The sequence below is a fragment of the Fistularia commersonii genome, chromosome 2 (genome assembly GCF_037954325.1).
Source record: "Fistularia commersonii isolate RoL2024-O1a breed Wild chromosome 2, RoL_Fcom_v1.0, whole genome shotgun sequence".
Taxonomy (NCBI): Eukaryota; Metazoa; Chordata; class Actinopteri; order Syngnathiformes; family Fistulariidae; genus Fistularia; species Fistularia commersonii.
The window spans coordinates 4,683,614-4,702,596 of NC_141285.1; the positions used below are offsets into that span (position 1 = coordinate 4,683,614).

The 18,983-nt window shown below is 38.3% G+C and overlaps 1 protein-coding gene across 1 annotated transcript in view; it reads left to right on the plus strand.

Annotated features, from left to right (window-relative positions):
* The first annotated feature begins 3,348 nt into the window (after window positions 1-3,348).
* sertad2b (SERTA domain containing 2b) overlaps window positions 3,349-18,983 on the plus strand; it is a 51,529-nt gene continuing 35,894 nt past the window's right edge. Inside the window, exon 1 of the mRNA XM_086164982.1 lies at window positions 3,349-3,406. The gene's annotated coding sequence lies outside the window, so the exon portion shown is untranslated. The remainder of the gene's footprint in view (window positions 3,407-18,983) is intronic.

The window sequence follows — 18,983 nt, forward strand, 5'->3', positions numbered from 1 at the left end:
TTGAGCAGTGTATTTTTTAGGATTGAGCGTGTTTGGGGTTGAAACACCTGCGGACGAACATATTCCACGAAAGTTTGTGGTACATATTTGCAGGAAAACCTGATTTATTTGGCTCCTGTGTTCTGCCACTGCTGTTCCCTCAGACCACCAGCAGAGCTCAGTGCTCATCCAGGTTTTTGTTTGTCGTCAGTCCCGGAGGAACTACATGCTGGTCAGAAACACCGTCCCGTGTGTGTGTTGGAGTCGATGCAGCCGAGAGACGTGACTGCGAGCAGGTGGGTGGAAACGGGCGGTGTTTTGGCAGTTTCGGGTCAAAAATGGAGAACAGGGCTTCTTCCCAAGTCAACATGCAAACGGGAAACAGAGCCCCCACCCTCCCCAGTTCCTTTGTGTGTGTTTCCAAACGTGAGAAAAAAAAAGGGATAATTCAGTTGCGCCTGCTGTTTTCTCAGTTTCTAATTGGCCTTTGGCTTTTGGCATTTTTTTTTTTTTTTTTTAGGGGGGAACAAGATGTGACTGTACCACTTGTACAAGGCAACCTCAGCATGTGTCTCATCAATAATGAGGTGGCCTCGCTTTATCTCCTCTTTCATTCTGGAGCGATTTACAAAACGTTAACTGTTGAGGGAGACCTGATAGAGACTGTGAGGTCATCTGATAAATATCTGGTGATTTGATGAATAAGGTGAAGGGTAGGGTCAAGACTTCACAAAAAGACATTAATGTGAATATTATATTATATGCCGGTACTTAAACAGTATTAGAGGAGTCATGCCTGTATACTAGTATATTTTAAAACACTGGAATGAGACACAGAGGGGGAAAACAGGCAAACTCAACTACTGGCAGAAAGAAACAGGTCATTGACCTTTTATGGTAGTTTATACATATCTGAGTTCCTCCAAGAAGACCATCCAAGGCCTGGAAACTGCGGAGATCAGCACTGGCTTAGCTCCGCCGGCTTCCCGTTAGTCCCAGAGCAGTGCACCCGGTTCAGTTCTGGTCCTATCCGTGTGGAGTTTGCATGTTCTCCCCGTGTACACACGGGTTTCCTCCGTGTTCAACGGTTTTCTCCCACGGTCCTGCAAGATTTGGCAGAGCCTCAACCGCTCAGACGTGTGAATGAGAGAGTGAATGGTTGTACGTCTCTATAAGTAGACCTGCGATCGACTGGCGAGCCGTCCGGGGTGAACAAAGCGCAGGAAAAGTGGCAGATAATGAATGGATGAATGAGTATTTATTATAAGAAAATAATACCTAAAACATCAGGAGTATCTAATGTTATCTGCTGTGTTGGGAATACGTACAATCTTTGATCATGACTGTCGACTCTGTACGTTTCTCCTCTTGAAGGGAAATACTAAACTAAATTATTGAATAAATCTGTCTGCTCAGCGGTCTCACTGCCCCCTTCGAGATAGATATACTGCTCAAAAAAAACAAAGGGAACACTTAAACAACAACTTAAACAATATAACTCCAAGTCAATCACACCTCTGTGAGATAGATATACTGCTGAAAAAAAAAACAAAGAGAACACTTAAACAACAACTTAAACAATATAACTCCAAGTCAATCACACCTCTGTGAGATAGATATACTGCTCAAAAAAACAAAAACAAACAAAGAGAACACTTAAACAACAACTTAAACAATATACCTCCAAGTCAATCACACCTCTGTGAAATCAAACCGCCCACTTAGGAAGCAACACTGATTCAATTCGATTTATTTTAATGACATTTCATCAAAGTCGGATCAGTGTGATTTTCCACTTTGATTTTGAGCATGACTCCAAATCCACGGGTTAATTTTCTATTGATAATTAATGTGTGATTATGTTGTCAACACATTCAGATCTAGGATGCGTTATTTTATTTTATTTTATTTTATTTTATTTTATTTTATTTTATTTATTTATTTTTTTTACTTTTTTTTTTTTTTATTATTTTTTTTTTTTTTTAAATGTTGATAGATAGATAAGCTGTTTCCACCGGCCGCCCTTTTATGGTCAATCCTATCCGGTCACGGTGGAAAAGCGCGCACACACCGCGGGACCGTGGAATGATGGAGGGAGGAGGAACCGGAGGAGTAAGAAGAGGAGGATGAGGAGGATGGAGGGGGAGGAGGACAGGGGACGTGACTGCTCGCCGCTGTGCACCCTCCTGCTGCTCCCGCACGATTGGCCGCCACTGCGGTGTGGGCGGGACACGACGCTCTGACTCAGCCGTGAGTCACCGCACGACACGCCTGTCACACGCGGTCTCCCGTGATGCGTTCACGTACCGTGGGGAATAGTTGTTTCACCACGGAGACACGGGGGAAGCGGAGCGTTGTGGAGGAAATGAACGGTGCACGACGTGCCGGAGGCGCCTTTTTGTTAAATAAACGCAAATATGGAGGTTTTGTGCGTAAATTATGCTATTTCTATTTTTCTCATTTCAGAATACATAGTGTACATACATTATATATACATTTATATACATACATTTCATAGTGCTTCAATAAATAAAAAAAAAAACAAGTTAAATTTCTCCTCCATCAATGATATTGATAACATCATTGTCATTTTATTGTACCAAATAATGTCTGATGACATTATTTATATCTGGTTCATTGAAATGAAAATGATGATTGTGACGATTTCAAGTTATTCATTAAAAATAGATGCTTTCAGCAACAACATCCTTTATCAATCAGACATCATTGATATCTAACTGATAACAATTGTGTATTTCACATTTTATTTATCTAAAAACACATTATTATTATTATTGTTATTATTATTATTATCATCATCATCATCATCATCATCATCATTATCATCATCATCATCATCATCATCATTATTATTATTATTATTATTATTATTATTATTATTATTATTAGTATTGTGTTTGTTTACATTATATAAAAAATGATATTATTGATTAAAAGAAGAGAGATATTTAATGGAAAAATAGTAATGTTTTCAGCTATGAAATACCATTGGATATTAATTATTGGCTGCTTCACTGAAATAATTAATGGGTCTAAAAATTTAAAAAGAAGTAATACATATAAACCATACATGGTCCGGATGTGGTAATGATAAATAATGTTGAAAGCGTCCGATCAGAGCACTACTGGGTTTCAGAATTTACCATCCCTTTTCCGATACGTAAATACAACACCAGACTGGCTGTTTTTGCATGACTTCGCATTGGCTGACATTGGAGCTGCTGGATTGTTTCCTCCTGTTTCATCCCAGGCCATCAGTTTAGACTGAAACTAGAAAGCAGACATACCGGTTGCAGAGGACAGAGCCTCCCGGTTTAACCAACATCCCTTCACCTCAACCCAGAGCCATTTCTTTTTTATTAAATTTTCCACTTTTGTAGCGTGCTGGATGGATCAGTCATAGAAAGTGAGTGTCTTTAAACTACACGTGAACTCATCACACACACACACACATACACACACATACAGAGGATGTTGCATTCTGGTGCTGCCGGTTTATGAAGTTCTGTTATAAGCATGAGTTTTTGTGTCGGAGTTGCACACATAGTTGTTGCAGTAAATATAAAAAGGTGTTTTTGTTTTTTTTTTCTCTCTGCCGACTTGCTTCTGTTGGAACTACAGTGGAGAGGCTGCAACTGAACAATTGGGGTTCTCCTAGAGAAATATTAATAATATTTTTTTGCATGACATAAAATTAAAATCATGTCGGTTGCATTGAAAAAATATAGTAAACAACATGATTAAGCATTTTAAAAAATGAGATTTAATTCAATTTAATGTATATATGTTTTAAAGATTGTAAAGAACAGGTCAGTTGATCACAGTGTTGTCTCCTATACATGAAGACATCATATTATATGATGCTGCTGCTGCTGCTGCTGCTGCTGCTGCCTGCGTTATATAACCAGGTTGTAAGCTCTCACACTCCATCACTGACTGGCAGACACATCCTGAGCTGCTGCTGCTGCTGCTGGTTCTATGCAAACCTGCATTCTGGGACCAGATCTATCATACATAGAAAGCACATGTGGTTTGTGTTTCAGCATGTTCAATTTCCAGGTGTTTTAACCGTAATAGGTATTCTAATGATGCTTACTGTGTATAATAGTTAAAATGGTTTGAAAGGTTCAACATGTGAGATCTAGTGACCTGTCCTGAATTTGTGGATCGTAAACCCGCCTAGTTTTCAAGCATGTAAGAGCTCCTGCGGTGTCCTGCATTTTCAATGGTACATGATGAAATTGCAGCCTCTCAAGCCTGTTAGTACAGAAAAGTATTTTATCTTTAAGTGAAATCTGTTGATGGGATACCAAAGAGAAAGTAATTGTTTGGTCTTTGGATAATTAGTGCAATACAGTAAAAACAAGAATTATGTTATGCAGGTGGTAGAGACATCATCGATTGATTACAAACTATTGGAAGCATCAAATTCTTTTTGACTTATTTGAATTGGATTGCCTGCTAAACTTATAGAGTAACAGTAGTTTGAATTTTTCTCCAGTCCCATATATAGAACAACTCGTCATATGAATTCATTTAATCTGATTTCCTATATAAGAGTGCAGCACATGTGATGTGATGAATCTGCTAATGGACTAAAAAACACCATCGGTTAAAAAAAATCAACAATCCAATGGCTTATTGTGTTGCATTATTCTTACAACAATAACTGTAAAATTAGAATTGTTGCCCTCTTGCATAGTCAATATTCCATCTTTTAATTTGCTATTTGGAGACACTGAATAATGAAATTATGAAAATGATCGCAGTACCATAATTTATGGCATGTCTTGATATTTATAACGTCATGATATTGAAATGTCATATCCTAATATCATGACTTTAGCATGTCGTTTAAGAATCGACATGCTTAATTTGAAATTATAACTTAAAAATGACTGAGACCAGAGCGCATGACAGACTAGACGGTGTCATCAAGCATGCAGTAAACACCTACATACAGAAGTTTAATTCTGTTATTGAAAGTAACACACCTGACCAGAGTGACACCATCTGTCATTTATAAAACCGACAAGTGTTTTTCTTTCCGCTCTGTGATTTTGTCTGCTGGGACGGTTTGAAAGCGATCGATAACGGCGAGGATGTCCGCAGTATCACAGTATAGATTTTTCTGTCAAACATCAAACACTTCACATTGCTCATATTAACAGAAGGGAGCCTCTGTTTTTTGGGACCCAACACTCGTTCCCCAGCAGCTGCTCCCCTCTACCTTTTATGTTTCAGCAGGGATGACTGTTGTGACCCCCTGTAGGGCAATAATTTGAACCCCTTTTCATGTGGCTAAAAATATTTCCCCCCTTTTCTTTTATGAAATCCTGCATTCTGTCCTGAATGTGTTTTCTTAATAGCAACCATGTAAGATTGGATTACATATGGAAAGATTGATTTTCAAATGCAGCTCCAAGGGGGGCTCAAGCCAGCGTTCTCCTTCAAAAGCTGGGCTGTGTGATAGGAATGGCATCCAATGTGCAGCAAACTAAATATGGGAATCAAACCCATGACATCCTGACCAGAGCAGTCGAGGCCCAGGTTGCCAACGATTGGCATCGATGCTGATAACCGATGGGGTACAGGTGGAAAATTGGGGTACTGTGGGTCTAAAAAGAAGAGGAGAAATGCCTGCTTGTAAGCAGAGAAAGGAAGAGAAAGGCAAGAATCTCGAGAGGAACTTGAATATTGGAACGATGAAAAAGCTAGAGTCGGTTAACATGTCGCAGAGGGGAAAGGTGGATATACCGTGTCTCCAGGAGACCAGATGGAAAGGAAGCATAGCTAGAAGCTCAGCAGTTTTTAAGTTGTTCTTTTGTGATATTGATGGGAAGAGAAACAGAGTAGGAGTCTTCTTGATGGAGGAGTTTGTTAGGAATGTTCTGGAGGTGAAAAGCAATGTCAGAAAGAGTGAGAAGTCTGAAGCTACAAATTAAAGGTGCAATACTACATGTACCTAGTGTCCATGCACCATAGGTAAGATGCAAGCTAGAAAAGAAGGAGATATTCTAGAGTGAATTAGATGAGGTAGAGTGGTAATTTGTGTAGATTTCAATGGGAATGTTGGTGCAGGAACTAGAGGTGATGAAGAAATGATGGGTAGGTTTTGTATCCAGGATAGAAACACAGAGGGACAGATGGTGGTAAACTTTGCAAAAAGGATGGAAATGGCTGTAGTGAATCCTTTTTTCCAGAAGTAGCAGGGACATAGGGTAACATAAATAAGCATGAAAGTACACCACATCTTGTATAGACAATGAAATCTGAAGGGTAACAGTGACTGCAAAGTAGTGGTTGGTGAAAGTGCAGCTAGACTGCATAGAATGGTGGTTTGTCTCTGGATGACTCCGGTGGCAAGGAAGATGAAGAGGACAACGGCAGAACAGAGTACAAAGTGTTGGAACAGGGGAAGCAGAGATGGGAAAGGAGAAGATGCGAAACAGGTACTTTTTTTCTTCAGGATAGAGAGGTAAATTTATTGACAGGTCCCAGAATTGTGATGGGAAGATGGAAAGAGTACTTTGCATAAAGCGATGAAAAGACGAAAGTGAGAGAGAATGAAGAGTGGAACAGGTAACTCTTGTAGACCACGATGTGGCAGGGATTAGTTTGGAGGGTATTAAAAAGGATGAAGAGTGGAAAGGCAGTTGGTCCTTACGACATACCTGTGGAGGTATGGAAGTGGCGAGGAGAGGAGACAGTAGAGTTTCTAGTTAGAGTCTTCAACAGGATCTTGGTGAGTAAGTGGATGACCGAGAAGTGGAACAGAAGTGTGCTCATGCCCATTCTTAAAAACAAGGGAGATATACAGAATGATGATAACTACAGCGTAATAAAGTTGCTGAGCCATACTATGACGTTATTGGAAAGAGCTGTGGAAGTCAGACTGAGAGCAATAATGAGCATTTATGGACTAGCAGTACGGTCTCATGCCGAGAAAGAGTACTACTGATGCAGTATGTGCTTTAAGGATGTTGACAGAGAAGTATCTAGCTCCATTGTTCCTCTGTGGATCCAGAAAAAGCATACGTCAGGGTGGAAAGAGAGGAACTCTGGCACTGTATGAGGAAGACTGGAGTAGCAGAGATGTATGTTAGACTGGTGCAAGACATGTATGCTAGTTGTGAGACAGTGGTGCTGTGTGCTGTAGGGGTAACGGAAAAGTTCAAGGTGGAGATGGGACTTCATCAGGGATCAGTTCTGGGCCCCTTCGTGTTTGCCTCGATGATGGACAGGCTGACAGATGAGGTTGGACAAGAATCTCCATGGATCACGATGTTTGCAGATGACATTGTGATCTATAGTGAGAACAGGGAACAGATGGAGTCAAATCTTGAGAGGTGGAGGTATGCTCTGGAAGGGACACCACCAAGACAGAAAGCAAATGTGTGACTGAGAGAGACCCAATTGGGATGGTGAAGATACAGGGAGAGGAGATAATAAAGGAGGAGGAAAATTTGAAATTGACAATGAAGCTGACTTTAAAATCATTTTAAGTACAGTTCAAAAAAGTGGGGAGCGTGGAAAAGAGGCGAAGAAACTTGAGCAAACAGGTGAAGAAACATGTCAGATGTGATAAGAGATTCATCCTGAATCAAAAGAAAAGTGGAAAGGATGATATACCAGAAATATTGTGTGTTTTAGAGACAGCGGTGTTGAGGAAAAGTCAGGAAGCAGAGTTAGGGGTAGCATAGATCAAGCTATTGAGGTTCTCTTTGGGATTTATGTCATTGGACAGGATCAGGATTGAGTCCATCAGAGGGTCAGCACATTTTAGATGTTTGAAGATATAGTCAAGAGAGGCCAGATGGTTTGGACATGTACAGAGGAGGAATAGTGAATGTATTGCTAGAAGGAGGCTGAGGTTGGAACAGCCAGGAAAGAGGAAGCCCAAAGAGGAGATTTATGGATGAAGTGAAAGAGAACAAGAAGTAAGTTTGTGTAAAAGACAGGGAATGAAGAGGATACGGTTGGATGGTGGCGCACTATTCACTACAGGAACCTCTGAAGGGAACAGCCGAAAGGAAAAGTAGAGGATAGGAAGGTCATTTGTCAGGCCCACACTGGCCCGGCCCGGCATGCCATGAGTGAATCAGCCGCCGTCAAATGGCCTCAGGGGCTGCCGGAAGTTTGTGGACAGGATTACACAAGCAACCAGGATTCTAATTTAGCAGCTAATCCTGATTAAAATGCCATTGTCGTCTGTGTTCTCAACCCAGGGCTCAGACACTGCGACTGGTCTGGCAGCCGCAGTTGGCTACGGTCCTGTACGCCGTCGGAAAACTAGGAAGGAGCTTCACAGACCGGATGGAAGCTCCAGACCTGAAACTGGCGATCATTTTGCATTAAATTCATCTGAGTGTTTTGTTGAACAGTTGAATTACACCCGAGGCGGGTGAGCAGGTTAGATTATGAGAGTGACCATTAAACTTCTATACAACTATATTTCACTTGTTTATAGTCTCATGTTCGAAACAAGTGTTAAGGTAGGATCAGGGAAACTGTGTTAAGAATTACCATAAATTCCCCCCAAAAAGAGCATTACAAATAATAATAACCATTATAAAAGAAAAAAAAAACATAATTATGGAGTAATAAATGGAAAATAAAGCCTTGAGTGTCCTAAAACGTTTGGGCAAATAAAATCTACAGAGGAAAAAAAACCTTAAAATAAGCAAGTACAGTAAAAAAGAATATCTAAAATTAACAGGATATTCACAAAATTATATGAAAATCTGTTTGAAATACATGAGCTGCGACAAACCTAATAAACAAATAACTTGAAAATCAGCTAAATTATTTGGTGATTTTTTTTTTTTTCAACCTGAAGATGTTAACTGAAAATAATCCATCTCTTCAACTCTGCTTCCCCTATATTTTAATGGAATACATTTTTTTCAGATAAGTAATAAGCTAAGTTTTTGCTACAACTGATTCAAAGCAAAACATTGATTTAGTGATGCTTTAAGAACCCAATGTAACTGAGTACTTTCAAAGACCTGCTCTCTCTGCTCTCTAACACCTGCCGTCTTGGATGCACCAAGACTGGAAAGCAGAGCTGTGCAATGGATAAGGAACGCATACTTGTGATTTTCTGTTTTTTTTTTGACGTGTTCGGTGTTCAGCATGGAGGATCGAGAGACTGAAGGAGACGCAGGGAGAGGGAGCGGGAGCCGTGCACTATAAATAGACGGAGTGATGATAGCATCCCGGCACAATAATCCCTCCCTAGGAGTGGTGTTACTGTGCTGCACACTGGCTCCAACAGGTCTCCCCTCTGTACTGCACCTCCTCTTCTGCTCCTCCTGGGTGTCCCTCAACCAGAAGTTCAGAATAATCCCTTGAAATTGGGCGTCTGCAGGGAGCCGCTGGCCTGTGCAGGTACAGGTGCAGGTGCAAGTCCAGCAGGGTGGGCGATAGCATAATGTACTTTGTGATTTGGTCGCTGAATCGTGGTTTTTGCAGCCGATCAACTGCAATTCTAGGGAAAATCAGCATATTGGAAATTAAATTGATGAAAAAAAAAAAAAAAAACATCAAACTAAACCATCTCATATTAAAGAATGACTTGAAAATTGCATTACATTTAGAACAAACAACACGAAGGAGCCTGATTTCGATTCTGACAAGGGGACCTTTCTGTGTGGATTTTGTGTTTTTTCTCCGCGTCTGCGTGGGTTTCCTCCGGGTTCTCCGGTTTCCTCCCCACAGTCCAAAAACATGCAATAATTGGAAATAAAAAAATTGGGAAAAATTGCCCCAAATGAGTGAGTGTATGCTTGTCTGTCTGTATATGTGCAATTGACTGGTGCCTCCCACCCGATGACAGCTGGGACAGGCTGACCATGCTTGGATAGATGGATGGATATGTGAGAATAAATATCAATAGTCAGGACTATCAATATTATCTAATAATGATAAATGATAAAATGACATCGTCACAAATTACAGGAAAATGGCAGACAAATTGGAGCAAAAGTTTCTAAAACTATAACAAAATTACCCCTTAAAACAGCAAGAGGTCGGCAATAAAGGAGAAGAAAACTAAGATGATGAAAAGAAATAAAAAAAGATTATATTTGTCAAACATCTACTTGTTGAAATAATATTTTTAAGAGCCCCAGTCAGTGGCACAGTTTCTTTTTAATTGTGTTTCTGACTGCTGATTTCATAAATGTATGACTAAACTACTCATTTTATTGGATAAGCGGAATTTATTCGCCAGTGTTTCTGGATTTGCTGAACGATTCTCTATCATATTTTCTTATTTTAGCAGATAAAAAGGCATGTACAAAAGAAAAGAAACTGGCCCCTGAACATCGAGATATTTTAACATTACCCGGAGCATTTGTTTCACTTTAATAACTAAATTGAATTCAAATAGTGGAACGTTATTCATTCCTCATTTTCAAGTTTGTTATTTTCTTTGTGTGTTATATTCCTATTGGTTGTCTAACAGTCCTAATTAATTAAGTAAAATCAGACAAATGTTACTCATTTCTGAGTACACTTCATACTTCATACATTATACACTTTATACTTTAATGTTTATTGTTTATTGTGCACTTTACTGTTCATGAGCACTTTATTACAATTATTTATTTTATTTATTTTTTCATGCCACCAGGGGATAGTGAGAAAGGTTATCTCGATTCCTTTGTATGTGTAGTACATGTGGAGAAAACTGACAATAAAACTGACTTTGACTTTGATGAACATGCAGGCCTGTGTAATTTCATGCAAGGATAACAACAAATCCCTAGGTTAACTAAAAAATATCTTTAGCAGAATAACACAATTAAATTTGTGAGTTCACTTTGCTACTTCAGAAGAAGCACATGAAATATAGTACTGAGAAGTGATGGGGTCAGTTTTCTCATGAAAACACTAATTTCACTATTTTCCCCAAGGATCTCGAGTTTATTTTTATCATAATTTCAAGATAACAAGAAACTTTTTCCGAAGGAAATTGGAAAGATGTCTTTTGATCTAATGATAACAAATCTTTGTTTTCTAGAGATAATTACTTAATGCCTGTGAAATGTTGAGAAATGCCTTACTTTTATGGACTCTAAAAACATTAGTCTTCACACCAATCATCGTGTTGTTACTTGTGAAAACACATTTTTGTCAGGACATCCCGAGAGAATGATGCACTTATTTTGGTGTTTTTAAGAAGTGAATAACTTCTAGAGATGTTGCTGCATGTTGTTTCAATCGCAGTGTATTTGAATCACTCATGATGGACTTTTAGTGTCTACACACTTGTCATTACTGTGCTATAATTGTAGTTTAGATTTTTTTTCATGTTGTTATATTGAGCCACCCCCTTCACCAACACCCCCCACAGTGCTACTTTTATTTCAGTGTGTTTTTAGAGCACTTAGTTACCCACCAGATAAAGTATCTGGCTTTAAATTACAAATCGCAAACATGAACAGATTTTTCTGACTAAGCAAACCGTAAGTGCAATTTTATTTGCAATTAAAATTGCAATTATTATTATTTGCATTTGTTCAGTTAGTGTTCACATGGTGCTCCAGGCTGAACCCTTCCTCTCTCCCAATGAGAGTTGGGATTGGCTTCAGCTACCCTGCGAGCCTGGCTGCACGATAAATGGTATAGATAATGAATGAATGAATGAATGAATGAATGAATGTATGAATGGATGGATGGATGGATGGATGGATGGATGGATGGATGGATGGATGGATGGATGTTTATTATCCTCATACCGTCCTCCAACAGCTACTGGTGGTGCCCTGCAAAAAAAATCCCCAATGACTGAGAAAAGCATCATTGGAACACTGTCACCCATCCTAATTCTAAAAACTGGATACTAATATCATTTACACTGTGATACAAATAATTTATTTTTATATATTTATTAACATCTGCAGGTTGTTGCAATTAGAATATACATTTGGAGGTACAAATTTATGAGTAGATGTAAGGACCTGTTCGAGGACATTATGACTTGCATCTCTACACTGCTCAGTGTCTGCGTGTGTGTGTGTGTGTGTGTAGGGGAGTGGGGGGGGGGCAATATGTGTTAAAGTACTCTCCCATTAGTGAGGAGACATTGAAATGCATGCATAACATACAACAGCTCAGATGTCAGAATGTGGCGTATTTGGTTTTGTGCAAATGACATACAATGACAGACTTCACTGCTGCTGTGACGGATTTGAGTTGCAAGGACGCCAATATTTCCCGGGATATACGGTAGCATTTATATCTCATAGGTAAGGTGGGCTTGCAAAGCAAAGATAAAGGTAAAGCCCATCAGTTGTCAGCTCACCATCACAATAGGTGATAGACACAATAGGTGTGTCGGTCTTGTGTGTTTGTGTGTGTGTGTGTGTGTGTTTCAGCTTTCTTGTACATTGTCTGTTGAGTAGTAGCATGCTCGCCATCGCCCCACCCCTTCAGGCACTGACCTCCTTTTCAATATTCACACGAGCAGCACCTTTTCCTGCTTCTCTTTTACTCTTTTTTTCATTATGTGCGTGCACGTGTCTGTGTAGGTGAGTGTGTGCATGAGCGCACAGGCGCCTGTACATACATGTGTGCATGTATCTATATCAGTTATGAATTACGCAAAATAAAATCTGAAGCGTTCTTAAGTCACATGTCCCATTCAAAGCTGCTTCCATTATTTGTAATGAAATATTGGTAATGAAAACAAAAATATAAATAAAAGACAAAAATATTAATTATATATATAATTATATAAATATATATTATATAATATAATATATATAATACATATATATAGACTTAATATAAATGTTAAATATTAATGATTAATTAATTAATAATAAGAGTAAAAAAAATATGAACAAAGACATGTCTTGCAAGAATTCACATATTCATATTATATATATATATATATGTGTGTGTATGTATGTATGTATGTATATATATATATATATATATATATAAAATAACATATATATTTATTTATTTTTATATATTTAACGGTTTGCTATTTTTATTCTGTACGCACCTATTCATTATTCTGCCCTGCACATTGTTAGTATCATCGTGCTTTTTTTAATTTGTTTTCCTGTTTTTTTTTTCTTCTATTATACACTCATGTATGTTGGGTGCGTATAAAAAACAGTTGTACTGCATTAACGGCTTAAGGAGAATTTCCCTCACAGGACATTAATAGTCTATCTGGTTCTATCTCATATATATTTATATATGTATAATATATAACTATGCAGGCATGTGCATAATCATATTTTCTTAAAAGGGGTCTTATGTAAATGTAGCTCTTATGTATGTGTAGGTGTCTCTCTCTATGTATAGAAAGAGACATCTATACATACGTAATACATATAAAAGTACACTTGCCCACAGATAATTTGATAATTTTAAGTACTAGTGTATGATCTGTGTACCAATTTCAGATGACGATCCCCTCATCGATATTAAAGATGGCATCCGCTAATCTTCATCTTTAACTGTAAAAGGAAAAGGAAACGACATATGTAATGCATTTATACATGATTTATTACAATCCTTTGTGAGGAAAAAAAATGAGTTACCAAACAAACAAAAAAAAACGGTTTGTTTACAATTCCATCAGGTTTTCAGGATTTTTTTGCAGGGGAAATTTTATTTTTACGTTCCAGGAGCACATTTATTTGGCAAATGTATCATTGCAACAATGAGGGCATCCTCATTTGGAGTATGTAGTCACACACTTACTTTACATTAACACATAATAAACCTTTGCAGTTGATACATGCAAAGAGGGCAGCGGCTCTTGTATTCTATGTAGAAGACATGCATGTTCACACACACACACACACACACAAGCATGATGGATGAGATGGCAGAGGAAACTGTTTGTACAGTTGTGCTCTTTATGAACAAATTATTAATAATAGATAAACCAGCATTCACTGTTCACTGACTGGACTAATAGATAGATAGATAGATAGATAGATAGATAGATAGATAGATAGATAGATAGATAGATAGATAGATAGATAGATAGATAGATAGATAGATAGATAGATAGATAGATAGATAGAACATTATATTAGAGGCAGTGTATTAAATGACTGTTGGTCACCACAGCATGATGTGATAAAGATTTCTTTTTAAGGTTTGGTTGATATCTGAATCCTTGCGTGCCGAACAAATGCAAATAATGCAAGGATTGTAATTATCATGTTTCTTCCCTCAGATCTGTGACTCACATCTCCGCTACTTATGTTTGAGCCCTGGTTACATCATGTACTGCTGGAATACCCCCTCCCACTCTCTTCCTCCCGCTCGCCGAACATTCGCTGAGAATATGCTGAACAGTATTTTACATAATGGCCGCTGTGTCGTGGAGTGGCCAGGCTTAATACCTGAGATGAGACACGGGGCAGAGACGCAGTGTTTTCAGGCCGCCTGGTAGAGCCACTTGTGCCGATGTTGAAAATGCAAGGTAAAAGACTGAATCTTAATGAAATGGACAATAAATTTACAGCGCAGTTAAAAAGCACAACGCAGTCATTCATTTCTGTATTCTCTGTTGCCCAGGTGTCATCATTCTGGTTGAAAATCACCGGAGACGTCACCTAATGCACTTGAGATACATTTTTTTGTTGCCAAATATTCATTATTTTTTTCAACATCAGCACTGTATTGGTTATAAATTCAATTTCTTTTCAACGCCTTAAATCAGGCACTGGATACTGACAATATATTTATCTATTTTTAATCCAAAAATTGCAGTGGGAATCCTATTCTTATTTGGGTTTACTACATTTAACCATAAAAAAAGGAGAAAAAAAACCAACTTATCAAGCCCTTGAAAGCACAGTATTTGTTAGATCAAACAAATCATGTCACATTCAAGACTCCTAGGAGAATCCAGCCTGCAGGATTGTTTTTTGTTTTTTATTTTTAATAAGGTCATTATTGAACCGTTTTGATGCCAACAAACTTTTAATCCTAAAGTCTTCATCACCGTCTGTACCGCAGGAATGATATACACCCATACACACACACACACACACGAAGATACACACGCACACATTGAATGTTTGATAAAGACCACCAACATGCAGTAATGCAGTGCAGGTTTGTTTATATGAGATTTCCTAATGCACTACGGCCCTGATTTTAAAGTTAATTATTGACCATTTGATTATCTATTTCTACATCTATTGCCTCACTGACAGCGAATGATGATTGCACAAGGATTGGCTTGCACAATTGGCTTGGTCACTACATACCCATATATTTTGGGGAACACATCGGACACAAAATATCTCCATAAATTTATCATATTACTGTATTTCTATTTCACGTTCCAGCATCTCGAGATTTACTCGCAAAACAAATGCGGAATGAACAAGGAATGAGGTGCTTATTTGTATTTTAGAAGAGGACCAGTTGTCTTCATGACAGGTAAACATTAGCATACCAGCAAATTAATACCATACCAGTATTCTGTTATGTGGTATTAAGTGGGATTTGATAAAAACACAATCCTAAATAGGGAAAAATACCAGTTGTAAAGTTCAGCATGTACAATCCTGGTGTTTTATGAGGCTTTAATTGCACCTGAAATAGCAAAAGGAAAGGGTTACCTTGCCAACATCCGCTGGTGAAAAGTCAGCTGTTCGATACTTAAAATCTAAATACTTTTGGACTGTGTGAGGAAACCGGAGAACCAAACTCCACACAGAACGGCCCCCCTGTTGCCGCGCCGCCCTCCATAAACAAAATCAACATTATTGCTTCTTGGCCTCGTGGAGTACTACAGTGGCATCATCTTCAAAATACCCACAAGCGGCCTCGGGCGTGCGCTTACACGGCTTCATCTTTTTTTTTTTCCATGCTAAGTACTTCAACCATTTATAACTGGGAAAAAAAGAAATCATTGTCCCGCTGTCCAAACCTGTGATACGGAGAGTGGGAGGTCCGAGGTTGTGGGATCACGAGTCCAGGAGTTAGTCAAGCAGCGGTGTGTTCACACGCATTTTTATCCAGAAGCTTTACTCGCTGTTGAGGAAGATGTGCGACACGCGCATGCAGCTGTTTATGTACATTACAATGACCTATGTAATGTACATAAACAGCTGCATGTGCGTGTCGCTTCCTAAATTAGCGTTGAAAGTGGATTTTTCTAGTCAATAATTAATGTAGAAGATGGCAAAGTAATATCACCAGTATCCCGATTTATTTTTGTGTATGTATGATTGTGTGTGTGTGTGTTTGTGTTGAATGACTTTGCTAAAATGCAATTGTAATTTGGTTTTTTAGCAGTTATCTCCATCTATTCTGGACTATTTTGAAAGTAAATTTGACCAGATGGGTAGATGTAGTTCTGTTTGTTGTTTGTTTTTTTTTTTTTGTGTATTTTTTTTAGTTGGATATTCCATATCATCCGATCCTATGTTCTTGGTTGCAGAAGCTTCTCTCAGGTTTTTCCACTTTTTGATGTTTCCAGAAAATCTCACGCCCTTTAACTCCCCATCCATTTGTTTCATTGGTTTTGGCTTTTTAAAGTCTAGACGAGTATTTTACTAGATTTGTTAGATTTGGCTGCGAATCCCATCGCTGAAGAAGAAAGTTAATCTAAATATTTAGTAGTCTGGATTATCCCCCCCCCCCCCACACACACACAGCTATTTCCCTTTGCTGATTCTAAAAAGACACAATTTATTTTGTTGCGCAAAGGCTTTCCATTTCCCTCGAAATAAGCCACTCGGTATGTGTGTGACTGGTGACATCTGGGCGACATGATATAGTAACATCAGGAAGAAAGTATAAATCAAATTATAAAGGAGTATAAATTAATGTGCATAATTTAAAAATGACACCCAAAATGGTACATACAAATAAATATAGATAATATTATGTGTATGTGTGTGTGTATGCGTCTGTGTGTATGTGGTTGTGTATGCTCCCACAAACATAAACGTTTATGTTCTGAAACTTGAAATTTGATTTCCATCAAGTAATATATTGCAGCTGACAAACAGACTTATATACAAATACTACTATATATCTATATATGTACCATTTGAGAGGTAATTTTTAAATAATGTAAATCAATTTCCACTCGCAATGGTCTTCCTGATGCATCGATATTATATTGCCCAGACATAACCAAAAATATCCAGAGGCACACACACACACACACACACACACACCCACACAGACTTCTGCTTACCGGTAGTTGTTAATCATGCAAGGCACCAGCAATACAGAAGTTTTAGACCAGTTAACTGAGTTTTTTCCCCTTTATATTAGTTTTGTTTATTATTTGGCAGTCGCTGATAAATGACCACACATTGGTGACACAAGCGTTCAGAACGTCCGAATATTTGCAAAAAAAAACCAACATATTTTCACAGCGGCCCATATTTAATAGTCAAAATGGATTGCCAGAGAGGTATAACAATCAAATCAGTGGCAGATTTAAAGTAATGGGAAGAATAAATAAACAAAAAAAACACTTGAATCCGAATGCCTTGTTAACATGTTACAGTCGTCATATAAATGTAACCCATACATCCTTATAACTACTGGACTCTTGGAACTGATGAGTTATATAAATATAATTCAATATCTCTCTTATAGTGACTTCAAGTGCCAACATATTCATCTAAAAATGTCTAAGGAAACACTTCTACAATGTTTCATGGAATAAAATGACCAACATCCGAGTTGTGTCTTACTTTTTTCTATTTGACTGATTTTGAAAACCAATAAACAATCTGAAAGTATATTTATTGGCTCCCATCGTACCTGCTGTTTGTTGAGGAGGGGTTGGCCACCGATCATGATTCAACGTCATCTTCAACTTTTGGCTTTTTGTAATGACAAAAACAAGATTTATTCATTCATTCATTGTTTAAATGCCACTTATCGTGCAGTCGAGGTCGCAGGAGCCAGTTTCAGCTCATATGAATAAAAGGGTGGGATTAAGCTGGACTTACCATCTCTCAATCACAGAGCTCCATATGGAAACATACACACCCGTAATCAGTTAACAGTCTTCAATTAACCAATCGATAATCCATGTAAAATGGATTTTTTTAAATATATTCTTTAATTTTTATTTTGTAAATCCTGCTCAGTGTGTTTGGCTACAATAGACAGTGATATTATTCTGATCATCATTTTTACCATTAACCTGCAGCATTATAGCATGTGGAATTTTAAAACAAAAGCAGGCGTTAGTCTTGGAAGGACTTGATACACATCCACTTCTTGATTCTTAATGTTGTGTCACTTTTAACATTTGTGTGTGTCAGTTTATTAACAACTCAACTACAAATCAGTATAATCGATACAATCTGTTGATGGTAATACAAACCTGGATGGAACACTAATGTAAATTATTGTTCATGTGATCTCATTCAACCCAACATCTGACGACATTAGAGTCCAGCTGCGCGCCGTTGGACACAAAAATTGAACACCGGGCTTTAGTTATCGCAAGGCTAAAAGATCCTGACCGAGTCCGGTGATTTCAGCTGCGCTTCTGTATAACAACTTAATAAGCTCCATCTGCCACGACAGATGCAAAATGTGATTGAGAGCTGGATAGAACATCCGCTTCAGCGCAGGTTTCAAAATCAGAAGTGAAACTATACAAAAACCAAAAGGAAATTTTAGGATCTTCACTTGCAACAATTAAGTTCATGCCCTTTAAGTTGTAAATTGTTTGTCTGCTGTTGAATGGGTTCTCGGGGCACTTTAGGGTTTGGAAAGATTATAGTTATCAGTGAAGAAAATGACTTTGAATGTTAAGCGAGCAGTATTTCAACCGTTTGACTCAAAGGTGAATATATTGGTAGACGGATGCCGGAATCTGAGCTGCCAGGCAGGAAGTCTAGATTAGGGGTCCCCAAACTTTTTCCTGTAAGGGCCAAATAACTTTTCCCTTCTCTGAAGGGGAGGGGGAGGGGGGGAGAGGCAGTTCCTAACAAAAAGTGTGACGAAACATT